This window comes from Pinus tabuliformis, chromosome Q, assembly GCF_031772625.1.
Source record: "Pinus tabuliformis cultivar Carrire ecotype Pingquan chromosome Q, CPIR1, whole genome shotgun sequence".
NCBI lineage: Eukaryota > Viridiplantae > Streptophyta > Pinopsida > Pinales > Pinaceae > Pinus > Pinus tabuliformis.
The window spans coordinates 1,244,006,724-1,244,031,795 of record NC_142296.1 but is presented as its reverse complement, the minus strand read 5'-3'; the positions used below and the strand labels follow the sequence as shown (position 1 = coordinate 1,244,031,795).

At 36.5% G+C, this 25,072-nt stretch overlaps 1 pseudogene; it reads left to right on the top strand.

Moving 5' to 3' along the window:
- The first annotated feature begins 5,539 nt into the window (after positions 1 to 5,539).
- Positions 5,540 to 16,283, top strand: LOC149224321 (putative pre-mRNA-splicing factor ATP-dependent RNA helicase DEAH5; annotated as a pseudogene).
- The last annotated feature ends 8,789 nt before the right edge of the window (positions 16,284 to 25,072 follow it).

Here is a 25,072-nt window from a genome sequence, read left to right as displayed (position 1 = left end):
AATTCTCATGAGCTCCATAGTGAAACAGGTCATTGGGCAGTTCCTAAAATGCCATGGATGGAAAGGATTTGCCATATATGTGAGAATAGGAACATCGAGGATGAAAACCACTTCCTCTTAGAGTGCCCCGCGTATAACCACATTAGATCTCAGTTTCACAATCTTTGTTACAATACTGACCTTCCTAGCCTTTTACAATGTCAAAATTATAGTGAGCTCGGGAGGCTTCTCTCCAAGCTTTTTGAGCATAAGAATAAAATCTTAAATCAAAATAGATAATTTATTTCTTTAGGTCCGATAGACCATTATTTGGTCTCAGCGGACGTTAACCATCATCACCATCACCACCATCACCATCATAAAATATATAGTTAAATATAAAATAGTTAAAAAAAGGACAAATTACTCACTTCCAGCGAAAAATAAAGAATATATGTAGTTGAATATAAAATAGTTAAATCATTTAATACAATTAAATATAAAATAGCTAAATAGTTAAAAAATAATTTAACATAAAATAGTCAAATAGTTAAAAAAAACATATTCCGAAAAGAAAAATTACCTAATTTCGGCCAAAAAATATATTCCGAGCGAAATTATGGCTTTAGTCGACAAGGTCGTTAAAAAACATGAAAAAATAGTCAAATACAAAATATATACATATAATTAAATTTATATATATGTATGTGTGTATGTGTGTGTGGGGGGGAGGGGGGCATCAGGGGGCTAGTCTAACTTAACAAAATAGCCTTTTTCACCGGAATTCACCAAAATCTAGCAATACAATTTCAAGATTCTTTGTTATTTAAAATACATTTTTGAATGTCGTGAAAAATCTAATTTCGTCTATAAATTAGACTCTCTCTCTCTCTCTCTCTCTCTCTCTCTCTCTCTCTCTCTCTCTCGATATATATATATATATATATATATATATATATATATATATATAAGGGTTTTGATAAAACTAAAAAGTTAGAAATAAGATATTAAAAAATTGTTTGCATGGCAATTATTATTAACTTCTTGATTTTTCCTTAAGAACCCACTTTTGCGCTGAAATTTCCTCTAGTATGTATTCAAGAAAACAAGTAGATTGTAACCTATGTTATTTTATTTAAAAGAATAAGTAGGTTGTTACCCATGGTTTTGCAACAAAAGGAACAATTGGGAAAATAATACGATGGTTTTCCAAATTGATTCTCATTTTTTTGCATTTGGATTAAATACCTTAAAAGTGTAGTTTTGTAAATAATAGTTAAGGTATTGCAATATTAAATAGTTATGGTTAAGTAATTGATGATGAATGTAAAGGTAAAAGGTTAGCTATGGATATGACTTTTACTCTAATCTATGCATGTTCAAGAAAGTGTTCCCAGGCCGAAAGGTATAATGCGCAGAACATTATTAGTGTTTTTGACAGGATAACTAGTAGAGATTGAATATTTGAGTTAGAGAGATTTTGATTCTCTAACTTGATTTAATTGATGAAAAAGTAATAACCTTTTGGGTTTTGGTAAATTGATATTTCCGATAATCATGATGTTAAAGCTGCCGACAATAATGTTTGCGTAAAACAATCATGACTTTAATAAAGAATGGGGTGATAGTTTCCAAAATAATCACTTTTGCAACAATTCGAAGTTGGATTATAATTAATACTATTACAAATGACGAGCTCATTATGTATCACTATTGTTACATGCAGAGTGTAAGATCATCAACCATAGTTTAGAACATGTAACTTATTATAAGAAACAACCATGCCTTGAAGCAATTATTCTCAAAGAATTATGCAGTTAAGTGTTGAGAAACATGAAATCATGTTTAATGTATTGACCCCAATTTAATTATGTTTGAATTAGAAGCTTATCTTTATTTTGTAAAATTTAAACAATTAATAATGGATGGATTCCATTGCTTCCCTTAAATGATGGGTGAACTCCCTCACGAAACATTTAATAAAATAAGCGTTGTTGGTTTTTCCCTTCAGGGTTCGCAAGATAAATTTGGTGTCCATTTATGTGCTTCCTTATTCTGTTATCCTGATGATATTTCTACCTTGCAAGACATTGGAAATTATATCATCCAAGGTGTTGTTAACAAACTCTCATTAGGTTAACAATGTTAATAATGCAACCTACAAGAAAATGAATTATGTTAACCAGTTACACTAATGAGTATTCCTCTGTGCAATTTGATTATTGTATCCCAAAGGAACCCAAAAATCTGCATGACATGTAGCTACTACTAAATCTCAAGGGGTCTATGACCTATCCTTCTCTAAGCAAATTGGGTCACAATCAGAGTGATTTGAACCCTCGATCTCTCAATTTTCACAAATTTCACATTACTTTGATCACCAGTTGAGTTGCCTCTAAGACGTCTATTTTTTTATATTTTATTATGAAAATATAATATATTTTTACTGTAAAATGATATTTTATTTGAAATATTCTAATTATTTTATATTTTTGTTAACATAGAGATATGCTAGATTCAAAATTATATGTGGGGAAATCAACCAAATCATTTGAATTATAAATATTAGTGTATATCGAAGTGCAACTTTTAAAAAAATGCAAAATTTGAAAAACATTTTGCAACTACAGATTTCGCCCCCTTCCCTCCCCCATATATATATATATATATATATATATATATATATATATATATATATATATATATATATATATATATATATTGTATTTTTGAATATTTAAGTTGATTCACACCTTCAAAATTCCCTTGCGCCCTTAGATTTTGTAGACTTCGTATCCTAAGCTTTCATTGTTGGATTTCATACAAAATTCATTGAAAAATATATGTGAAAATGAGCCAAAATGTACACTAGTGAGAGTACATGAAATGTTTTAACCATAAGATTTTATTTTTTCAATTTCCTTATATAACATATACATAACATTTTTGTTTAATCTCCCCACACATAGAGCGACATTGAAATGTTTTATTTATCATCCACTTTAAATTTTTTTTATCATTAATTACATTTTTAAAATTCCACATATTAATTTTATATTAATAATTAAATAAATTACACATCTCACTCTTATTAATTTTGTTAGAAAATAATTAAATTTTATTACTTTCAATTACTTCTTTTCTTTGTACATTGAAATATTTTATTATTATTATATATCTATATCTATATATCTATATATATATATATATATATATATATATATATATATATAGATATATATATATATATTTTACCATTAATATTATTATTTTTTAATAGTTTCTCTCCCTATATATACATAAATTAGTTACTATATATATTCAAATATTTTATATAAATGTTGTATTATCCTTTTTTAAGGTACCAAAATTATACATCTTGTTCACATTCAAAAATTGAAAATGCAAGGTGTTTTTGACTTTTAGTTCTTTTATCTCTCTTAAGTTAATAAAAAATTATATTATTTCACATGGAAATTGAAATATTTTATTAATGATTTAGAATGAGAGTGAAACATATCTAGCACATCTCTTTCATACCAACCACTTATATTCATTTCTTTTTTATTATAACCAACATTTTTATTTTTACATAATATTTTACGTTTATTTTAAATGAACACTTGATGGGGAAAAATGTTATTCGAATAGTTAGGGGGTCTCCCAAGTGTATTGGTACAAGTATTGTACAAATGAGGAAGTGTATTGGCAACCTTGTTATAGGTTTCAATTGAGAAAGAATGAAAATGTGAAGTTTTAAATGTATACACGATACTTGTAAAGAATATTCACATACATATGTAGGTTTAATGAACAAAAGTTGCGTACATGATCCCAACCATGGAAAATAGAAAAACAAGATCCATTCCTATGCTAATCGCTCATAGAATTGTGTTGGCAGCTTCTATTTGATCCTGTTAATAATTATCACCAACATTACCAAGGGATTTTCCTGTGGTATTGGCAAGGAAAATGACCATATAAGGAGAAGGGGATCAAGGATTTATGTGTGCATTTGAAGAGTAATTCACGTGTGATATGATTTGGAATAGGTGTGCAACAGGGAGTGAGAAGAAGATTCAAAACTAGTAGAAAATGGTGAAATTAGTGATTAAGTGACTAAAAAAGTTAGTGACCACAACCTTTTCAAGTGAAATACTACCAAAAATTAGAAATGTTAAGAGACCCAACTAAAAATGACCAACATAAACGACTAATTTAGTCTTCAGTTAAGATATACAAGTAGCTAATAAGTAATACTACTGAAAATGAATAATGTGAATGACTAATTTAGTCTAGGAACAAAAATGTGACTACCTAACAGGAACTACAATAATATCAATTAGTCATTTATGTTAGTCATTTTAATTATGTCAGTTAAACAATCTAAACTTACAAGTGATAGGGGATTCAAAGGCTTTTATAGAGTCGATGAAACATTACACTTTCTTATACAGTTCTTTATTGGATTAGAGGATGATTAGAATTATGGAGCTTATTAGAATCTTTAGGGTTATATCATTTGATCACATTCATAGGGAATTAATTCAAAGGTTGACAAATGGTCAATAATGGGACTGGGCCAACAACTCTTTTTGCAACATGACATGATCACCTAGCTTGGGTCACACCCCCCTTAAAATTACCAGATATTTACCTACGGAGTTTCAAATTGATGACCTTAACACCACGAAATGCATTAATAATACACCTTGTCATCATCTATTCTACGCCCCATGGACATAAATTACCACTAATTATTTTAAATAATTTACTTCTATTTACATGACTTATAAATTTTAATTAAAAATAATTAGTTCAATACCATAATCTCCCCTCCCTACTTTAATCCATTGTACTTGAAAAACCTTAAAAACACCAAAAGTGTCCCTTTTTGAAATTGGTCAAGCTAAGCATTGTCTAATACCTTTTTCATCTCCATTTGACATTTGTTATGATGTACACCCATGACATCTGTCCGATTCTCACAATTTCCATTGTTATCAACTGAATTCTGTTGAGGATTGTTGGGAGACTTTCTCATGCATGTCAGATAAATTCTTGATATATCTAGTTTATTGGATTTTGGATATACTCTTTGTTATAGTAGTAGTCAGTAGTTTGACCATGTACTTGGTCCAAATTACTCTGACAAATTATGGAATTAGCATGGTATGAATAATGGACTAAGACAAATGAAATTATGTAAAACTATAAAAAACAACAGTCATCCACAAGCATTATGAAGCTCTTTATAAAATTTCTAACAAACTCGAAAATATGAAAAAAAATATCATAATTTCTTTTATTAAAAAATAGTAAAAACACATTCTTTATGTTAAAAGGATTTTACACCATTTCTTTAAAAAAATGTGAGTTTCTTTTAAATAATTGAATCTCTAAACCACATATTGATTTAAATAGTAATGGATACAGGGTGCTTTTTTCAGTTGAATTATTTTCAATGGAAAGAGGGTTTGGTCCATATTTCACAGATTGCAAGTAAGAGGGTATTTAATGCAAGGTTTGGGCCAAATTCATTTCTATATCAAGACAAAAAATGAGCCTTTCCTTGATGGACGTTGATCAGAAAACTAGTGAGGACCTATTTCCAATGAAGAAAACCCCTCATGATGATGCTCTGAGGGCCGATCCTCTCAGTTCAATCAACTTCCCACAAGGAGGACCAGACTTTCAAGTATCACCATTGTGGATGAGGAAGAAAACATGCGTTCATGGAGGCCATTGAAGAGAATGAGCTCTCCCTAGAAGTGGGAAGCAAAGTCGTTGGTTGCATCTGGGGTCTTAGATGTGATGGAATATGTTATGTATGATGAAAATGGCGATGATGTATGCTTTATCAAGGTTAGGGTACTACTGAGGAGGAGCTTAAGATCTAGTTAAATTAGGATGAACCTACTTTCGTGCAGAGGCAGACTCATTACTCGATTGATGTTTCACTTGTGAAGATTGTGAAGAATCCTGATGGTTCACAGTAGAGAGTAGCGATGATGAAGTCGGTGCTTGTGAAGGAGTGAAGGGAGCTTTGATAACCACAATAGAGAATCATGCTCAATTCCATTCTCAAGGATTTGAATTGACCGTGGGAGGATTCAATGCCAAAGACAAGTGAGAGGCATGTTGCAGAGGAGTTGAGAGGGGTGGGGTTTTCTACTTATGATATGCTTAAGTGTAAAAATGATGCTTTTGGCAAAGCACCAAAATTCAAGCAACGATCAAAGCTCTCAATTTAGGAATAGAGGGAGAGCCTTCCCATCTACAAGATGAAGAAGGAATAGATCCAGGTGGTGAATGACAACGATGTTCTAGCTGTCATCAGGGAGACTGGCTCTAGAAGGATCACTCAAGAGACCCAACATTTGGTAGAGGCAGCCTACACTACTAGAGGTAAGATCAGTTGTGTACCCAACCTCATAGAGAGGTAGCTATGTCTATAGAAAAAAGAGTAGCGGAGGAATTTGGATGTCGGTTAGGGGAGGAGGTTGGGTATGTTATTCGTTTCGAGGATTGCACTAGGCCAGAGATTGTGATTAAGTACATGACTGACTATATGCTTCTTAGAGTGATTCTAGTTGATGAAGCACTATCTAAATATTTATTAGTCATTCTTGATAAGGCCCATGAGAGGACAATTCACACAGATGTGTTGTTTGGGCTCTTGAAGTAGTTGGTTAGACGTAGGTCTAGTCTTCAGTTAATTGTCATCTCTACCGCTCTGGATGCTGAGAAATTCTCAGGATATTTCTTCAACTACAATATATTCACTATTCCAAGGAGGACTTATCGCATAGATATATTGTATACCAAGCAACTGGAGAGTGACTATTCAGATGTTGCACTAATCACGATCATGCATATACACTTGATAGAACCAAAAGTTGATATTCTTCTCTTCTTAACGAGGTGGGAGGAAATTGGCACTACATGTTAGATTCTCTGTGAGTGAATGAGAGGACCTGGAAAAAATATTCCTGAACTCATCATCTTGTCAATATAGAATTCTCTTCCCAACAAGATGTAGTAAATTATTTTTTTAGCCTGCTCGTCCAAGGAAAAGAAAAGTGGGTGTGGCTGCCAATATTACAAAAGCTTCTTTGAACATTGATGGAATCTACGATGTTGTTGATCCTGGATTTTCTAAGCAGAATGTATACAATCCAAAACTTGGTCTAGATCTATTGGTCATTACACCAATTTCTTAAGCATCGGCTAAGAAACAGGTTAGACATGTTGGTCATATAGGGCTATCGTTTATATAGAGAAAGTGCAAGTCACAATGAGATGATGCCCATCATTGTTCCAAAAATACAAAGGATTAATCTTGGACTCACGAAACTCACCATGCAATCCATGGGACTCAACGACCTCCTCTCATTTGATTTTATGGATCCCCCTCCTCAAACACTCATATCTGTAATGGAACAACTCTACAGTGTAGGAGCTTTGGATGAGGAGGATCTTCTAACCAAATTGGGGAGGAAAATGGTTGAATTTCGACTAGAACCTCCTTTTTCAAAGATGCTCCTTTCCAATGTTGATCTTGGCTATAGCCATGAGATATTGACCACAATAGCAATGGTTCAAACAAAGAACATTTTCTACATGCCTCGAGAGAAGGAAGCTTAGAATGACCAAAAGAGGGAAAACATTTTCCAAATAGAAGGGGACCACTTAACATTATTAGTTGTTTATGAGTCCTGGAAGGAAAAAAATTTCTTAGGTCCCTGGTGTTTTTGAATTTTTTGTCCAATCTCACTCTTTAAGGAGAGCTTAGGATGGGAGAAAGCAATTGCTGACCATTACACATAGGTGTTTTTACAAGCTTCTTGGTATTATTTTTAATTCATTGTCTGTTGAAATATTGATAGTCCTTAGTTTTTTTTTTTCTTTCGAATCTTTCAAAATATCCAAAAGATTTCTTCCCACGGTATGCTGGAACGGTACCTCCCCACATACAAATATCAGCTTCTCACTTTAGTGGGAATCTGGAAGTAGATCAATGCTAAAAGCTGAAAACGACAAATTTTAAAGTGTCTAGCTATGCGAAGAAATGTCTAGCTAATATAAAGTACATGACAGAGTACCAGTGCAACAAAAATTCTACAAGAGATATAAAAATTAAACATCAACTGGTGTTGGAATAAAGAGAAGATGTCAAGGTTGGTTGGTACTGACTATCGAGGATGAGTGGGACTGGAAGGTTACTCATCGGAGTCATCAATAATTGTTTAAGGACTGATGCGCAGGTGGAGATCTCCACAGATACTACCTCATCATCTAGGGGAGAACTCTTTTGTTCTTTACTAGAAATTTTCTGAAGGCATATTAATTGTTATGAAACACTTTCATGGTTTCTTTTTAGCTACAAATTCAATCACACCTAAAATTGAAATAAAGATTTATTGTGGGCTTTTAAATGCCACCTCATGACGAACTAAATTTACTTACCTTTGGTATGTTGAAGCTGGCTGCTGAAGGTAAGTGAGAACATTTTGTATACTCCTCCTTAGAGTCATCAACAATTGTGTAGTGGTTGATGCACTATTCGAGAGGTCCATGGGTCTTACTTCATTATCCTGGAGCAACCTTCCATCCTTCACCATAGATTTTCTCATGGCATGTTCATAGTTATGGAACATTTTCAAGGTTTGTTTCTAGCCACAACTTCTATAAATTTTTTTGGAGAAGTCCCACCTAAAAGTTTAAATAAATCCTCATTAAAGATATATAAATGCCACCATATGATCTAACGAACCATGTAGTTTCTAGTTTTGTAGAAACAAAAGTGAATTTTACTTAGATATTATATAAATTTAAACTAAATGTTTGTTTTATGTATTGAACATGTCATATTTCTTTGCATGAGTATTGATTTTAGAGATATATTGGTTTTGGGTGTTTCTGTATTTTATTGTCTTTTCAAAACTGTATCAGATCTGATGAAGGGATGTCCAAAATCATTGTCGACTTTATACCTGATGTAATTGTAGTAATAATAAGTTGTAGTTAGATGAGTAGATTGGATTTATGTGAAATAAGGTTTAATCAGGGTTTACATCTCTGCTTTGACTAACGATATAGTTTTGAATGTTTTCATCTTTTACTAGATATTTTTTGTTGAGATCTTTTACGTTTTAATTCTTAATTGCATAAACCTTTTGATATTTTATTATTCGGATAAGAATAGAGTGTAGGGCCTTTTGCATCAGTTGGTTATTTGTACTATAATTTTCATGATATTTGTTGTAACCTAGAGATATTTACCTATGGGGGAGCCTCCATTTCCAAGGGAGGCACACACCGCAACTGCAGTGGGTACCATGGTTTTCATTTGGGTAGAAGGTTTAGTGGAAGGATCACATTACACTTCCAAGCTAAATAAGTTACAAATTCTAGAAAACTTAGAATACTTGTACAATTTCATTCTTATATAAAGAAATTTAACTCTAGTGTTTTCTATTTATGCTTGTTGTTAGTGCTGACCAGGAAAATCATCTTCTAGGATGGAATTGGTCCTGTAGGGCATTCTTCTAATGATTTATACATGCTTGACTTAAATCATCCAAAATTAAAATGGAATAGGTATACATTGTTGGGTTTTTAATTCACATATATCAAATTACTCTAGATATGACTTCTTTTGGATAAGGTTTGAATGTAAAGCTTTATATTCTAGGGTGCTTGTGCAAGGACATGGGCCAAGACCACACTATGGGCATGTAATGGACTTGATTGCTCAATGATACCTTGTAACCCTTAGTGGAAATGATGGAAAGACATAATAACTTGAAATTGTTTCATGTAATTTAGAATACTTGCCAATTTCCTTGAAAAACTATGTAGTTTGAGAATGCTATAGAAAGAACACTGTAGAGCCATAAAAAGGGTCTCTTTCACCTCTAATTACCTCACATTAATATGTCAATCCAGGAACGTTTCGTTATTTCAAAGAGTGTCTCAGTCTGAGGCTATCACCTGCCAGAGTAATGCTAGTAGTACAGTGTTCAGAAATACAAGAGTAAATGGATGATTGCCTACAGCTTAACCAATTCAAAAGATTAAATCATACCTTCAAAAGACTAAGAAACTTATCAGTCAAGGGTTCGGTATCAATAACCCATCCCTTTGGAAACTGACGGAAAAGGAAATCAGAGAACAGATCGTGGATCTGGGAGCCGGATAGTAGATGTCAATGCTCACTATAGTCTGATATCATTCTTCACACCAATACCAGGAAATGGAACGACAGATAAGAAATGGAACAACAATTAAGAAATCAAACAGCAAGTCTAAAATGGAACAACAAATCCGAAATGGAACAATAGCTAAGAAATAGAACAACAACTAAGTCTCACAAGCAGTAAGTTCTTAGTCTATCAGATCAAATGCATTAATCATAATCTACAGGAATCAAACGACAATATTTCACTCTTAAGGACGGATTGAATAACACACACCAATGGAACATCACTGATTACTGATAAATTATGGAACAACGCTTGAAAACCATATACGCACACAACATACTTAAATAGTAATCTGATCCAAGTATCAATCTATCAGGCCAGGGTAACTCCAAAATGGGCAGTAGAAAACTGACTGATTATTTCATTAGACAACTATTGTTTATATACATAAAATGGACGGATCAGTTCATCTTCTTGATGACTGTTCACGTTCCTGTTTACCCAACCGTTGAAGATTAGGTGTGAACATTCCCCCCCTTAATCTGAAGGGATGTTGGTGAGCCCAAGCATCGTTCTGAATCTTTCAAGCTTTTCTCTTCCAAGTGCTTTGGTGAAGATGTCTGCAATTTGCTCATTTGTGGAACAATGACGGAGATGGATTGTTTTGGCCTCAACATGATTTCGGATCAGATGATATTTAGTATTGATGTGCTTAGTATGATCATGGAACTTTGGGTTCTTGGCCAACTTTATTGCAGAGGTGTTATCAATCATGAGTGGAGTTGATTGTACTTGTTTTACCTGCAAATCTTCAAGAATTTTCCTGAGCCACACAATTTCTTTCGTTGCTTCAGCTGCTGCCACGTATTCTGCTTCTGTTGTGGAATCTGCTGGAACTGATTGTTTGCATGATCTCCAGGAGACAGCTCCTGATCCAAGACTCATAGCATATCCTGAAGTAGATACCCCAGTTTCTTTGTCTCCATCGAAGTCTGAATCAGAGTATCCAATCAAGCTGAAGTCGTCCACCTGTGTATACTTGATTCCAAGGTCTTGAGTTCCCTTCAAGTACCTTAGAACTCTTTTTGCAGCAGACCAATGTCCCTCACAAGGCTTTTGCATAAACCTGGAGAGGATTCCAACAGCAAATGAAATGTCTGGTCTGGTAGTAGTGAGGTAGATGAGACTTCCTACAAGCTGTCTATACTTTGTTGCATCCTCAAATTCCTTTCCTTCAATAGATGTGAGCTTCAAGTTTTGTTCCATTGGAGTAGAAAGAGGATTGCACTCTGTCATGCCAAATCTGTTTAACAAATCTCCAATGTATTTCTTTTGAGAAAGAAATATGGATTTTGGATGTTGGGTTACTTCAATGCCAAGATAGTAATGAACATAGCCCAAATCAGTCATTTGAAAACTTTTTCCTAATTCTTTCTTTATGGATGCAATATAGCTTTCATTGTTCCCTGTCATTAAAAGATCATCTACATATACCACAAGATATACAACTATTTTGCCAACTTTCTTGACAAATAAAGTTGCATCATCAAGATCAAAATGTTTGAAGTTGAGTTTCAGAAGATGCTCAGTTAGTTTTTCATACCAGGCTCGTGGTGCTTGTTTGAGGCCATACAAGGACTTCACAAGTTTGCATACTTTATGTTCATGTCCTTTCACAGCAAATCCTTCAGGCTGGGACATAATTTTTTTTTCTTTTAGATCTCCATTCAAGAATGCATTTTTTACATCCATTTGATGGACTTTCCAACCGTTCTGAGCAGCTAGTGCAAAGAGTGTCCGGATGGTGGCCCATTTTTTTGTGGGGGAAAAAGTTTCCTCATAATCGACCCCTTCCTTCTGTGCAAAACCTTTTGCCACAAGCCTAGCTTTGTGCTTGTCAAGTGAGCCATCAGCTTTGTACTTGTTCTTGTAGACCCACTTGCAGCCAATTGGTTTGGTTCCAAATGGAGGATCAACCAGCTTCCAAGTGCCATTCTTTATGAGGGCATCATACTCCTTCTGCATCGCTTCTTTCCATTCATCATGAGAAGCAGCTTCTTTGAAGGAAGTTGGTTCAAAATCTGTAGACAAGTTCAATTCACAATCATAAGTAACATCCATATCAACAGGTGAATTAGAGTTATCTACATCACCTCCATCCTGTCAGTTTGTATTTCTGGTTCCCGTTTTTCCAATTTCATCAGGATGAACACTTTCAAGTGTCTTTGTCAGCCACTTTGGGGGACCTTTCTGAGATGGTCTAGGCTGCTCTGTTGATTGAGTTGGGACTGAATCAAGATTGAGTCTCCCAATTCTATCAATTACATCACTTAAAGGATCATCCGGTGTTGGAGTTTCATGCAAGGGAGATTGTTCTTCAGAAGAAGATTCCACATGTTGATCTAGTATAGGAATCCCCCCTTCAAGATGTGGAATCTGATTATCAAACTCTTGAAATGATTTTGTTTTAGTGAATCTATCCAAGCGATCAAGTTGCCGCTCAACAACACTATCAGATTTGGATGATTCAAGAAAAATGACATCTCTAGATACAACAAACTTTTTATTTACTTCATCATAGAGATGGTATGCTTTAGAGGTGTTTGAATACCCCGGGAAGATACACTTACGACTTCTAGCACCAAGTTTGTTTCTATGTACCTTTGGTATTAAAGCATAACAGGTGAAACCAAAAATCCTGAGATGTTTTACCGAAGGAACATGTCCATACCACAATTCATAAGGAGTCTTGTTTCTTATAGCACTAGATGGACATCTATTCTTTATATATGCAGCACATAGAACAGCATCAACCCAAAACATTATCTTTACATTGTTGAAGAAAAGCATGGATCGTACCATATTCAAGATTGTTCTATTCATTCTTTCTGCTACACCATTCTGTTGGGGATTATAAGGTACAGTTGTTTGATGTTTGATCCCATGTTGGCGAAGATAGTTTTCAAATTCATTTGATGTATATTCTGTTCCATTATTAGTGCGAATAGACCCAATATGATATTGTGCATCATTTTCAATCCACTTATGAAAATTCTTGAATGTTTGAAAAGCATCAGATTTGTTCTTCAATAAATAAACCCAACACATTCTGGTGTAATCATCAATAAATGTCACGATATATTTATTTCCATTTGCAGAAGGAACAGGCATTGGACCACATAAATCTGAATGAATAAGTTCAAGCTTCCTATGTGCTCTTGAATGTGAATCATGAAAAGACTGTTTGCTATGCTTTCCTAGAATGCAAGCATCACATTGCTTATGTTTTCTAGGAATTGTAGGCAAACTAGCAACACCATTTTTCTTTAATAAGCGGAGACTGTCATAGTTTAAATGTCCAAATCTAGCATGCCATAATAAACTTGATGGAAGTGTACCTTCTTCATGATGAGAAATATAAGAGAAATGTTGTGCATGAGCAGAGGTTCCTTGCAGTTTAAGAAGTCTTTCTTCTTCTATTCCCCTCATGACAAGTGAGTGGTCAAATGCCTTTCTTACCTCAAGCTTTCCATCAAACATATGAATGGAGTGACCTTGCTGGTGGATGTGGACCAAGGACAGCAAGTTTCTCTTGAGCTGTGGGAGATATAGAACATGATCCATAAGAAAGTCTGGAAGACCAGGCAGTTTAAGCTTGATTGTGCCAAGCCCTAATGGCTTAATTTTTGACTGTTCTGCAAAGTATACTGCTCCATCAACATTGTCAGTGAAATCTTCAAAAAAATATTTCCTATGAGTCATATGACAGGTTGCTCCTAAATCAAGCAACCAATCATTTTTCAAAGAAGCAAGTGAAGCATTAAACAAATCTTCATTTACTCCAATGTTACATTGTGCCTCAATATAGTGAGCGGATTTAGGTGCTTTACCTTTGTCTGTATCATCAGTTTTACCTTTCTGCTGGTTTCTTCTCTGCTCAATTTTGTCCCATTGTAGCTTGCATGTAGAAGCATCATGTGATCCATTTCGTTTGCAGCGAATGCAATGCAGATCTGCTTTTTCTCCTTGAGAATGTCTGCCCCCCTGCCTCTAAAGTATCTTCCTCTTCCTCTTCGTCCACCTCTTCCTCTTGTAGAATCTTAAGCAGGATTCTTTTCTTTATGAGCAAGGCAAACAGTCTCTTAAGAAGATTCAGGGACTGTCTTCTTTCCAAAGGCTTTCTCTCTTTCAGCAAACTTTTTCACAAGAGAGTCAAAGGTTATATCTTTAAGATTTCCATTTGCTTGTAATGACTCAAGATAATTGGAGTAGGTAGGATAGAGTGCTTTGAGAAAGGAAATAAGAGAGATATCCAGCTCAACCTTAGTGGATTTAATGTCATGCATTATAGACTTTATTTCAGATGCAAGAGCAAGAGGATCATTATTTTTCAGTTCAAGAGTGAAGATTTTAATCATGAGTTGAACAACTTCAAGTGCAGAATGTGAATCATAGAGTTCTTTCAGCTTTTGTAAAGCTTCAAAGGCAGTGGAATAGGATGAAATATGACGACTTACTTCTTCATTTACAGATGCTGTGATCAATGCATAGGCTTTGCTGTTCTTGTTTTCCCAAATGACAAGTTCTTTATCTAATGTAGGCTACACAGGGTCTTTGTCTTCTTCTCCGACACACACTCCTTTCCACAACTCATTGTAGATGAGGGTGTGTTTTACCATCCGAGACCATTCAGAATAGTTCTCCTTGCCAGTGAGAACTATTCCTACCATAGAGACGATTGAATGCATTCTGTAAAAAAAAAATTACTTCTGCTGATAAAAAAAATCCTTACGTTACAGCCTTCAAATCCCTCTAATATTTGCTAGAAGCATCAGAATTTCATTGTACATATCACTGCAATACTACTATGTTTTGAAAAAATGCGCAAGGGATCACTTCAATATATCACTTCAATGTATTAATATATCACTTCAATATATCAATATATCATGCAATACTACAAATGCTTTGATATATAAAACACTCTGACTGATATAACTTTGAATGCTTTGAAAACTGCTTATATAAACACTTTGGATGATATATATAAACTGTGCAATACTATTTGAACTACCAAACACAGTTTTGTTACCATACACAGTTTTGTTATCTGTCCTCAGCAATGTTCACTCTCAAGGACTTCCCACATATGGCGCCAGATGTTATTTGCAAACAAAAACATGATACATGGCGTTCCCTACTTCACAACAACATTACTATTATGGAACTTGTCTTTGAAAAATTTACTAATACGGATCTGATCATCAACAACTTGTCATGAAAGGCTCCGAATTTCAGAGATCTGGACTGGATAGTTAAAGATACAGTCAGACCAGGCGTAACGTAAGATTAAACTTCGATATATAATGCATATAGATCCGGCTTTTGCACGCGAATCATGTGATAAGCCCTTCCCGACCGATTGGTAGGTTGTTTGGCCATTGATTAAATCAAACAGCGAGTGGGTGATTGCCCACTGAAAAGGAGAAGAATTACAAGAGACTTTACCACACGTTCTTCTTCTTCTCAGGGCAACGACAATAATGGCCACCGCCGTGGTGGAGAGTATGGAGAAGTTCTGGTTTTGGGGCAATGTAATGTGGTCTGCTTCAATGCCTGCTACTGCTACTCAGAGTTGCAGTGATAGTATTGATGAAGAGAGCAGTGAGTTGAAAAACATGGTGGAGGAGGAGCAGACACAACACCAGCTACTTCAACAAACTCGTGTGGGCTTGTTTGAAAGAAGGCACCGCAGGTCTTTGAGTGAGGATAGCCAACGGACTGGTAAACATTCTCGGCAGATGTACCTTGTCAGGCCGACATAGGTGAAAGCATCTTAACAACGATCTATTCGGATGAGAAAACTACAGATGCGTTAATACAAATGCGTTAAGTGAGAATGTTAGGTGATAGAACGTTAGGGCAGCACAGGCGTGGCAGAGACTCAGGACAGAGGCAGCGTTCAGGACAGAGCTCAGTAATGATATTTCAGGACAGAGGCAGTGGCAGGGAGTTACGATTATTTTAGAACCTGGGACCTATGCTCTGATACCATGTCAGGCCAAGGTAACTCCAAAATGGGCAGTAGAAAACTGACTGATTATTTCATTAGACAACTATTGTTTATATACATAAAATGGACGGATCAGTTCATCTTCTTGATGACTGTTCACGTTCCTGTTTACCCAACCGTTGAAGATTAATTAGAAAGAATACGACTGCATTTCAAAATAAAATAGACTTGTTCATAAATCCAACAGTCACAAAGAACATAACTTCCAAGATGAATTCTGTAACGTTAATGAACAAGTGCACACCACAAAGGCTATGTAATGGAACAGTAACAGTATTCTGTAAAGACTAGCAGTATTAGATCAGCTCCTAAAAGAACAGTAATATGATGCAGAGTCAATACAATCATTCTGTCTGTAGAAGCCTTAATGAATTAAACATAACAGAGCTTGATATGTAAACTTATAAAACACACAAGATTACCAAATGACGTCGATAGGCAAACCACGCATAAACCAAACGTAATAATACAGGAGCAAGTGTCCTCCAGGGCTGGGCCCTTAGCCTCCGGGGATACACCGCTTGAAGTTATTCCAGACTCAGAGGTGAAATATTAACCAAGTTTGTATTAATGCATAGAGCAGAATTACAATAAACCAGTTCTTAACGAGACTCGATGATCAAAGTTTTGATCTTAAAGGAAATTACATAAAAGCATAACTGTTTCTAACTCTCCCCCGAGCTAATAGTGCTGCCCCTTTTATAACGGTGACGACAGAGATATCTAAGTTCAGAAATAGATAAAACAATGATCCCTCAAGATCAAGGATCCTGAGGGATTCGCCAAATTGTTAGTCCTTAGTCATTTCTTTTCTCTCCTATGCCGATCTGATATCTCCACCTCCTTTCCTGGGCTGATTCGCTTTGATTTGCTTTTCCTTGTTTGCATTCGGTCTCCCGTCAAAGGGACAGTGGTTAACCCATCCTTTTCCTTTCCTTTGCAATGACAAATTCTCGTTTTTCCTCCTTTTTGCATAAGGAAATGACAATTGTTAGCACTTTTGTCTTGCATATTAATCTTCACATGGTCTATTATAATTCTTTATCATTTTCCTAGTTCATGATGCAAAACGTTTGTAAATTTAAATGAAAAGATATTGAAATAATCATCAAAAACATACCTTCTTTAGTACTCCACATCCCTGCTTACCCTGTTTCATGCCCTCATGAAAACATTGTAGTTGACATGTAAGGCAGTGAGAGAATAGGCTGGAGATGGAATCTCATGTGGAAGCCTACAGCCATGATGAGCAACTAGGTAGTCAAAGAAATGGCCTGTCTGACCCTCAGGCATCTCATAGAGGGCTTGGTATCAGGTGCAGGGTGCCAAATAATTGGACTCCGGAACCTATATCCTAACCAGGATGGCCCTGCCCTCAAAACAATTTCACCATAGAGGTGCAAGCAGTTGGCAGCTAATTTAAAATTCTCATACTTAAACAGTTTGCTGAGCTGGATATTCGGATTAGAGATTTGATACTAAAATTTAGCTGCATCAATGGCAAGGTCTTTGATAGAGAAAAAGTATTCTAATCCCATGCTGAATGAGTGCCTCATGCATGGGTCCTAATGCTTCAATTACACCCGGAGTCTTCATGAGGTTTCTATGTGCTCTCCACAACTGTACTGGGTCCCTAGGCTCAGCCCTTACCCACAAGTATAATATGTTTTATTGCCTTTGGAAAGTATTGTAGGCTTTAAGCCATTTAATTTGATTAACCCCAAATGAAATGAATGCCTGCAATTGGATATCCCCAACAAAAGGGCCAGGGTTCAGCTCGGTCTCCTGGTCTAATACAAGGTTATGTAAATAGAACTCACATAGTAGTCTCTGGACTTTTACCCCGTAGTGCTTACAACAGTCTATAAAATCATTGACAGTGTTAATTTGTATGGGAGTACCTGCTTTAACAGCCTTTATTTTTAATTGCAGATACCGTTCTAGTAGAAACAAGGCATAGTTCTTGGCAGGGGCTCTATATGCTAAAACGTCATTGTATAAAGAACACAAGGTATCCATCTGCTTGATAACTATATCTAACCTACGAGTTACCTTTGCGACTTTCTCTTGTTCCCTTCGCCACCCTTTAAAGGCCTGGCTTTCGGATTGATTGATGTTCCTAAGCTGCTGCTGTAGCTCTTCATACTTTTTGCGAGGGACCATTTGCTCCCTAAGATTTTCTGCTTCTTGTTGAGCTTGCTTCAAACCCTTTTGTAGGGTTATTGTTTTTGGATCTCTTCTCCATGCGACAGTGGAGGCCGGGAGTTTTACCTGAACTTTCCTATTGCATTGCTTTGAGTTCATAACCCTTATCACTCTCGAAAGTGGTGCCTCCATTTAATTTTCCTTATCATGGGTCATCATCTCATCCATTTCTATCTTAACGTGGATATCAGTCCATTGCTGTTCCTTTTCTATTGGAACAACAGTATGTTTCTCAGCATCATTTGGAACAACAGCCTAGTTTTCGATAGGGTTTTGAACATCAGGATGGATTCTGGTCCTCCACCCCTTTGCCTTGAGGGGTTTTCCTACCCGAAGTCCTTTTTACCCTTTTCCTTGCTTTTAGAATCCTAATCTGCTGGTGGAGCTGAACTATTATATTCAATAATCTCTGTTTTTCCTTTTGTAGTTCTTTAATTTCCAAAATTTCCTTAGAAGGAACAGCAGGTTGTTCACTGCGGCCTGGACTGTGACTAATTCCCGAATTTTCCTTCTGGGGTGTTTCTTCACTGTTCTGCTCTAGCTGTTCTGGGGCAAGAACCCTAACTGGTTCTATTACTTCTTGGGCGACCTCACTTTCTACCCCTGTTTCCTCCGGAATTTCTTCTGGTGTCTTCTAGTTAGGAACGGATTGTTCCTCTTCAGTATCTCCTATCATCTTGTCATCATGAACAGGTAGATTCTCTTCTCCTGCCTCCTTTGCATGTGGTTCTTCAGGTGCATTTTCCTCCTAGGGTTTCTTTTCGGCATGGAATTCCGATGGACTAGAAGGTTGGCCATATTTGCCCATATTGGCCAAGACTTCGGCCAATTCATCTTCTCCCACTGGGTCCTACAATGGGCTACTTTCCTGTTGTTCCATTTCCTCCTCCTGCTTGGATTGCTTGACTTCTTCTTCCTTATCTTCTTCGGTTTTAGTTTCTTTTTCTCCTTCTTCTTTAGATTGTTTGACTTCTTCTTTGTTTTCTTCTTCTTCTTCAGATTGTTTGGCCTCCCCTTCTGGCCATGAGGGTTTCTCATCTTCAATTTCTACCAGCTGGCTGGTGTTTTCTTGGAGCTTCTCCAGCCTCCCTCATAGTTGTGCTATCCAAACTGATTTCCGGCGTTTTTCTGGCCGTTCGGATGTACCGGCGGCATGTTTACGCTTTGCTAATTCTCTGCATTTTGTTGGACACTCGGGTGTACCGGTGGCATGTTTATGCTTTGCCAATTCCCTTTGTTTTTCTGGATTCTCAGGTGTACTGGTGGCATGTTTACATTTTGGGGATGGTGTGGTCAATCCCCCATTTATCATGGAAATTAGCTCTTCCCAACTACTCTGCTGCTTGGTGAGGCTATGGCTGACAATTAACCGAATCAACCCATGATGACTAACAACTGACTCTACATGTTGTGCCTTTTTTATGCTCCGTGCAACGTCATGAAGTAACGAATTCAAAAATGCAGGTAAATTTACAGAGCATTTTTGCTTTAGTACAACTAAGAGTTTAAGATGTTGTGGTCTTACCACGTCTTTTCTGCCTTCACAGGTGATGTAGCTTTGAATGGTCTTTGCCAATTCTGCCCACGGCTCTCCTAGTGCTGCTGGCAGAACTCCCTTTCTTCTAATTGCCAAGCTTCGGCCTTCGTCCTGGAAGATTTCTATAACCTTCTGCAATCTTTCGTTTTTTAATGTCCATACAGGTCCAGTGGCTGGTAGTCCCGAGATTTCTGCGATTATGTCATCAGTGACTGCTATGTGTCTCCCCCTCACTGTGGAGTAATCCTCTTGCAAATTATGCAAGAATTCAATTGCCACAGTCTCGTTAGACTCCTACAAGCGGTTGAGATAAGTCAGCCACCCTGCTCTTGCCAGGATTTCCCGGGCAGCAGCAGAGACTGTTAACACCTGTGGTTCTCTGTGAATCGGTCTTCCTCCCATGGTTTCGCTGTAAACTCTTAATGGAATGACAGTTGTTCGTGCTATTGAAACACAGAGAGGCTGACAAATGCAAGACTTGTTCAAAATCTAATGTTGCAGAGTATACAATAGAAATGGCTTATGAACAGCAAGTCATGCAGAAAAAATAAAAATAGTATGCCATTGAGCCGTGCCATACCCTAGTACACAACTTCCTGAATAGTGGGCTGACACGTAACCCAGGGAATGATGAGGTTAACCTCCGCCCCACGCAATGTGATAGGCTATCCCAGCCGTGAAATAAAGGAGCAGTGCCCGCTATGAAGCAGAGTCATAAAGGAACAACGTATGGAAGTACGCCATGTTTACAAAAGCGGCAAATTACCGAAATCGAGGCATGGAGTTGGATCGCTTAATATGTAAGAGGCTACTGTGGTATGATGCGAGGCTGGGAGGATAGGACATCTGCTGTACATTCCAAGTCTGATGTGGTCATTGTCAACTGCTTTGCCATGATTGGTGATAATATATTTACATGCATTATATGATTCGGGAAATAATATATGATTAATTACTAAGGTATAAGAAACAAAAGGGTGCTAGTAACTTACCTATTGGTGTAAATAATGTGACTTCAATACCATTAACAGTGCTCTACTACCGACAGGTATCCATAACCTTGGCAAAGTTGTTTATTTCACCCATGGAACCATGATCCTTTGTGTATGCTTAGGGAATGTTGTGTGATGTCAAAATGTAGGCCGTTATGCTAGCTTGGTGACCAGTTAACCATAATGCCATTCACAAAGAAGGAGCGAAAAGTGGGCAGGTCAGCTCGTGATGAGACCTCCTGTTCCAAGGGTTGTTTATTTGGTATACCTTTTGGACCATATCCCTGGTGTGGTGGTCATAGTGGGAATGCCACTTTTCTTTTGTCCTGATGATCATGGTAGGCTCGCTCTTGATGAGACCCCCTATCCTGCATTTGACAACTTGTAAGTCATGTTTTCTCTTTCTTCTTTGTTTTCCATAAAGTACTTTCCCTTAGTTATACACAAAGGGTGGTTCAACGCTCCTTAAGAGTAGGAATGGTGGAAGAAGTCTTAATATCTCAATAGGAAGATACAAACCCTTTGCTCTTATTCCTAAATAATAATCAAAGAGGATGAAAAGGGATCATCATGATAAAGATAACCAATTAGAGCAGAATTAGTAGAACAATGGCAGCAAAAGATGATAAATAAGTGTGTCCTTCCTTCTGTCCTCTTACCAATTCAGAGCAATTTCTTATAAAGATAGCGATTTATGATTGACTGATTCCAGTATGTTGTGATTTTGTATCCATCGCATAAGTGCATAGCTGTATTCTAAAAGACTTGAAAGAACAAGAGCAATAAGCATCCTCAATTTAGAACAGCAAAAGGAACAAGCTGTTTCTCAAGGAGAGCTAAAACATGCAAGGGACAACAGAAGAGCACAAATGTTGTTCCTTTGGAAAAGCAATAGCAGAAAATACAAATGCCATTCCTTTGAAAAAGGAACAACAAAAATGCAAAGCGCTATTCCTTTGGAAAAGGAACAACAGAACACATAGGTGCCATTCCTTTGGAAAAGGAATAGCAGAAATCGAAAATGTTCTTCCTTTGGAAAAGGAATAGCAGAACATACCAATGCGGTTCCTTTGAAAAAGGAACAATAGAAATCGAAAAAATGTTGTTCCTTTGGAAAAGGAACAGCAGAAACACATAGAAATGTTGTTCCTTTGAAAAAGGAACAGCAGAAATCGAAAATGACAAGCAAAAATGCTGTTCCTTTGGAAAAGGAACAGTAGAAATCAAAAATGTTGTTCCTTTGGAAAAGGAATAGCAAAACAAGCAAAAATGCGGTTCCTTTGGAAAAGGAATAGAAGAAATCGAAAACGCTGTTCGTTTGGAAAAGGAATAGCAGAACATACCAATCTGGTTCCTTTGAAAAAGGAACAACAGATATCGAAAAATGTTGTTCCTTTGGAAAAGGAACAACAAAACAAGCAAAAATGTCGTTCCTTTGGAAAGGGAACAACAGAAATCAAAAATGTTGTTCCTTTGGAAAAGGAACAACAAAGCAAGCAAAAATGTCGTTCCTTTGGAAAAGGAATAGCAGAAATGGAAAACGATGTTCCATTGGAAAAGGAATAGCAGAACATACCAATGCGGTCCCTTTGAAAAAGGAACAGCAGAAATCAAAAACTATTGTTCCTTTGGAAAAGGAACAACAAAACAAGCAAAAACTATTGTTTCTTTAGAAAATGAACAACAGAAATCAAAAATGTTATTCCTTTGGAAAATGAACAGCAGAAACACAAAGATAAAAAAACCAAATTACAACAAAATAATGGCTGATCCAAAGGGGGTTTCTCTTTTGAAAAAGGAACAACCAGAAGAAAAAGTTGTTCTTTTTGAAAAAAAGGAACAGCAAAAATAACAACAAAACGTTGACTCAAAAATATGTACAAAAATGATTCAAGAAAAGGAATTATGTACAAACTGTAAAAAGAAATAAATTCCTTAATGAATTATAGGTGAGGAAGACTTCTCTTCCTCCCCCAAAATCTCCATATCAGAGTCTTGGCATAGATGCTAGCAGAAGGACTCCTGGGTAACTGCTTTGCGATAGAGACGAACTCGGTGGCCATTTGCCTTGAAGGCATATCCAGAACTGTCAATAGTGATTAGAGTAAGGGTCCCATTGTCATGTACCTTCTGGATTTCGTATGGTCCCAACCAACGAGTCTGGAGTTTCCCGGGGAAGTCCTGAAACCTGGAGTCGTACAAAAGAGCCGAGTCTCCTTTGTGGAAGACTTTATTTTTAATGAGAGCATCATGCCATTTAGCTCACTGCTGTTGGATCAGGGTAGTGTTTTGAAGTGCAGAGAGCCTAATTTCGTCCAGCTCATTGATCTGCTGCAATCGATTAATTTGTGCCTTGGTTAAATCTAAGCCAACTGCCTGTGTTGTTCGTAATATTTGGATTTCGAATTATATGGGGAAAATGGGTTGTTTTCCAAACACTAATTGATAAGGTGAGTAACCAGTGGTGCTTGTCCATGTTGTTCTGTAGGCCCACAGTGCTTTATGTAGTATGGCAGCCCAATCACATCTATGTGATGCAATGGTTTTCGTTAGGATTGTTTCTATTATTTTATTGCTGCTTTCTACCTGCCCATTTGTTTGTGGGTGGTATGGAGTAGTGATTTTATGCTGGACATGATAGTTGTTGAGTGTTGCAGCTATTATGTTCCCAGCAAACTATGGTCCACCGTCTGTAATTATTTCTCTTGGAAGGCCATAACATACAAATAGATGAAATAGGAACCTTACGACAGAGTCCTCTGTAGCTCTTGGCAATGCCTCTGCTTCAACCCACTTGGTGACATATTTTGTTGCCACCAAAATATATGTTTTCTGGTTTGATGATGGTTTAATTGGTCCAACGAAATCAAGAGCCCATCGCTCGAATGGTTCGATGACTAGCTGTGGTTTTAGAGGTATCTCATCAGACTAACCAGGGCATCCTGCTCTCTGGCAACTGTCACAGGCTTGGAAAAATTTCTTGCATCTTTGAAAATCGTGGGCCAATAATACCATATCTGTAGTACTTTAGGTCTAGTTCTGCTATCAGCAAAATGTCCACCACTTGGTCCATCATGGCAGGCTTTTAAAATGTCAAAGATTTCATCTTCTCGAACGCATCTCCTGATATGCATGTCTGCCCCTGTATGGAAAAAATAGTCCCCAATCCAAGAAAATTGAGAACTCTGCTGAACAATCTGTTTCCGCTCATTAGGGGTTAGATTCTTTGGTAATTTACCCACTGTTAGATAATTGGAAACATCAGCATACCAGGGTGTTTGAACGACCACAAAAAACATATGCTCATCCAGAAATTGGTCTTCAACTATTACTGCATCGATTGGCTTTGGAATTCTTGAAAGAAAATCGGCTACAGGATTTTCTTTGCCAGGTCGATCCTTGATTGTAATGTCAAATTACTGCAATAAAATCAGCCATATAGTTATTCTGCCATTTGTAACAGGCTTATTTTCTAGATATTTTATGGCAGAATGATCTATATACAAGATAACAGGATATCCAGTAATGTAACGTCTAAACTTATTGATAGCATCTATTACAGCTAGAAATTCTTTTTCAGTAACAGTATAGTTTAATTCAGCAAGGGATAAATTTTTGTTGATGTAGTAAATTGCATATGGTTTTTTATTCTCTTCCTGCCCAATGATTGCTCCAATGGTTGTATCTGAGCCATCAGATGATATGTGAAATGGCAAATCCCAATTTGGTCCTCGAAGGACTAGGGCTGTGGACACAAGCTTCTTTAGATCCTTGAAAGCACGTTCACATTTTTTTGTCCAAAGAAAATCAACGTTAACAGTTAGTGCATAGAGAGATGCAACAATGTGCGAATAATGTTCTATAAATCTCCTATAATAACCAGAAAATGAAAAAAACCTGTGTACCTCCGTTTGAGTGGTAAGAGTGGGAATAAGCAAAATTATTTGGATTTTGGCTGGGTCTACCTAAATGCCAGTTGCTGAAATATAATGTCCTAGGATAAGTCCTTTAGTCATCATCTTATAGCATTTTTCGTGGCTTAAACAAAGCCTTGTAGCAATGCAGCGTTGTAGGACTT